The sequence below is a fragment of the Malus sylvestris genome, chromosome 11, assembly GCF_916048215.2.
Source record: "Malus sylvestris chromosome 11, drMalSylv7.2, whole genome shotgun sequence".
Classification (NCBI taxonomy): Eukaryota; Viridiplantae; Streptophyta; class Magnoliopsida; order Rosales; family Rosaceae; genus Malus; species Malus sylvestris.
Genome location: NC_062270.1, coordinates 8,045,444 through 8,049,569, shown reverse-complemented (window position 1 = coordinate 8,049,569; position 4,126 = coordinate 8,045,444).

Below are 4,126 nucleotides of genomic sequence, written 5' to 3'. Positions count from 1 at the left end.
GTCTTATATTGTTTATTTTCCTGTATTTGAGCTATCTGCCTTAATGTCATTTCATTTTTCTTGGATTATTTCTTGTAAGTAAACTGTAATACATAAAAAAATTTATTGATCTAATACATAGATTTGCATGCTTATATTTATGTAATGCATCATACCGAGTAGTAAGAAAACTAATTGCAGTGGTACTACGAGAGGTAGCAGACAAGATATTATCTTAGAAATACAAATAAAATAAAATAAAATATTTGACTATGATACTTACGTTTTTAACCCCTCGGAAAAAGAAAAAAAAAGATAGTCAATATCCTTTACATGATAAGTTGAAATGAAACACAATAAGTGGTCCAATGGCAAAGGCGTAGATTGCGACTCCCTAATAAACAACGGGTTTGATGTTGCCGAGCTGGTGATTTTGCTTGACTATGGCCACAAGCAGGGTGAAATTCCTCATAGCCTCTCTGGGCCTAAAAGAGATGGATAACCGTGGCTTATCATTAGTTGTCCCCCATTAAAAAAAAAAAAAAAAGTAAGTTGGCAATGAAGTGATTGGTACTTGATAAGTTAGCATAACAAACTTGCTTTTAAACTTGTGATAGTTAAATATAAATCCATGTATAATAAGTTTAAACCAAACTATAGCTAATAAAAAGTTCTCAAAAAAAAAAAAAAAACTATAGCTAATAAATTATGGTATAAACAAAACAGTGTCTATATATATTAAAGAAACTTGTGATATTTAAAAAAGAGAATTGTTATTAACATTCAAAAAATCTCATTCTACATTCTTCATAACTGCATGCAATATTCTTTTTAATTATAGAAAATTTGGAGTGCAAAATAAAAAATTTACAGTGCGAACAATAATTCCCTTAAAAAATTGTATTCCTTTTTTTATTTGAGAAGAAAAAAAAATTGTATTCTTAATTAGATATATATTAAGAGAAAACTCAAACAAATTAAATCATGTTAATTAGGTTAGGCTAGGCTTCCCGTGGAATTTGTTGTGCGAAAAAGCCCATGAGGCCCCCATATCTAGTACATGATCAATATGCCTATCATCTGAAATAAATTTAAGATCATTTTAGTGTGATTTGTATTACTTTAGACCCTATTGAATCAAGTTCAAGTAATTTGCCCGGTTAGTTGAGTGCTAGTTTAGTTGGGCTTTTTTTTCTTGTTTTTTTTCCCAAAAGTTTAGTTGTTTACTTTGAGAATATTTACCCACATATGACTAAGCACTTCATCAATTTCACCAACAAGACTCATTTAATATATCGTGAGAACAAATATTTGAGTAGCCGCCTTTGAATTGGTATAAATAGAACAGTCGAGTATTTTGTAATAGAGTTTGTTTGTACCATACTTGACCAATCTTGAAACTACTGAGCACCGGTCAACGTTATACCGTCAAAGACCCAGAAGAGTTTCCCTTCAACCAGGAGGCCAATCACAGCGCGACACGTGTCGACATCAGAAGCCAATCATAATGTGACACGTGTCAACATCAGAAGCCAATCACAAACATGACACGTGTCAATGTCAGAACAAAGCTATAAACTCTCTTCTATAAAAGGAGATCATTCTCCCACAATATTTCCTAATGTCATTTGTACTAAATCATTCACTAGTACTCACTAAAGGAGAGCTTGAACCTATATACTTGTGTAAACCCTTCACAATTAATGAGAACTCCTCTACTCTGTAGACGTAGCCAATCTGGCTGAACCACGTACATCTTGTGTTTGTTTCCCTGTCCCTATCCATTTACATACTTATCCACACTAGTGACCGGAGCAATCTAGCGAATGTCACAAACTTAACATTTTATGTTGTACCAAAGTCCTCACTGATTTTGTGCATCAACATTTGGCACCGTCTGTGGGAAATGACACGAAAAGCTATGTCGGTTCTCTCTCAATTTTTCATCTTACCACCGCGAAACCTTCACAACCTCACCACTGTCCACCGTGAATCTACACAACCCAGGAACCCAAAGCTTTTCCAGAGAATCCATCTCCCTTCCCACTTTCTCACGGACGACGTCGTGCTCCACTGCAACATGGACGACAGCAACAAAGACCACAGTTTCCGCTGGAACTACGTCAAATCCCGCGTCAGCTTCCCCACCGAGTTCCCCTACGCGTTTGACTCGTCTGACTCCAACTCGGCCCTGAACTCCCCTGTCGAGTCCGTGGTGAGCTCCACCAAGACCGAGGGAGGCAGCAGCAGCAGCGACGAAGTATATGATGATCCAGGGTGAACCCAGCGCTATCATTCGAAGAAAGAAGATGAGGAGGATGTGCCCTTGTCGGAACCCTAATCTTAAGCATCTCTGCCGCCTTCCACAACCTCCTCTTCGTCTCCCTCCACCCCTTGCACACCATCGTCGCCGACAATAGCCCCGACGACGGCAACCTCTTCAAAATCTCCCAAAGACAACTCTTTCTTGGTAATCCAAAGTGCAAGTCCGAGCAGGGTGCTCAGGTGTACCTCCGTGATCAATGCACGCAAGATCAAACACACGCGTGTAGTCCTTGATGTAACCTATCACTTTCTCGTCGTACTCGAATCCTGGGTTCCACACAAGTGAACCATATCCAAAGACCCAGAATACCATGGCTGCTCTTTGTTGTTTTTCATCAAAGGCAGCCCCAAAAAGTTCTTTCAAGGACAATTTCGATATAATGTGGTCTGACGACCATTTTACAACTTCAGAAGATAAGCAGATTTGGTATCTTTCCCTCGACAAAGACACAGGTTGTGGATTTCAAACGAAACAAAAGTACAGATTTGGATGGTTTAGCATGAAGATCAAGTTGGTCGGAGGTGACTCCGTCGGCGTATTCGCAGCTCACCTGCAATATTTTGCCACACGACTGAATAAATTATTTATTTATAGAAGGCACATAGTACAATATTTGCCTTGACAAACTTTATCAATTTGATCTATTCATTATACGGTCATACTTATATTGTCATTTATTGTCAGGAATTATTGAGCAACTAGATCCACTGATCAACATTGTTGCTGATTAAAAGAACCTAATATACGAACCCGACAAACGGACAGGAGTCATGTCGAGAATCAACTCATACTGAGTGCACGCTGACATAAAGTACATACTTGCAATGAGGAATACCACAAGCCGAGCAGCCTCACAACGAGCATCGCCTCCAGCCGAGAGCAGTCTCGTAACGTGTGATACCTCTAGTCGAGTATTGCTTTATGTTGAGCATTGCCTTGTGTTGAGTACTGGTTCAAGACATCTAGTCACTTTGACCCGTACATGGATTGGATCTGAAGTCTCCAACCAAAAGACTCTCTTGACTGAATACTTGAGGGACTCATATTGGTTCCATATATTGGGCCTCATCTTTGGGCCTCATCCCTAAGCCCATAACAAATGTAAAAGGGGAGGGAGCCCTTATTCTATAAAATGGACTCTCCCTCACCCTCATGAACACACATTCAGTCTCACCTTCACTGAGAGAGCCTCATACTCAATCCTCACACATCCAAACAGAGGGCAATACCCTCTCAGCCAAACAGAGAGCAAAAGGGAAAGGGCTGCATCCATAGAGAGCTCCCTTGCCGATCTATTGTAATCCATACATACATACATAATCAACATCAGTGTAAACGTAGCCCAAACATTGGGGGTGAACCACGATACATCTTTGTGTTCTTGTGCGTTTGTGTGATTCACGGCCGGATTTACGTTGGTCCAAGATCCTCCGGATTTTGTGCATCAACAGATTTTTCTTAGCTCGTGTTCTTAGAGGGACTGGAGGACGTTCTATCGGGGGTGTGGCTCATTCCAATTGCTCTTAGCGAGAAAAAGGTGTAAGTTGTTTTGACAAGAAAAATCTGGATCTTAGTGTATAGTCTAGCTTGTCTAATCTTCTTTGACATGAACTAAGTTCTCTCCCTTTCAAATGTTTTAAAAAAAAATGGTAAAATAAAAAGCCCATTCTTTTCAAATTAAAGCACAAAGAATTCTCACCACTTGAGCCATGCATGTCCATTATTTTTTAACTTGTCTTCCTCCTTATCTCTTTGCATGCATTTACGCCATCCCGAAAAAGTTTCCAACCTTGTTTTTTGGTTCTTGTGTTATCCAATTGC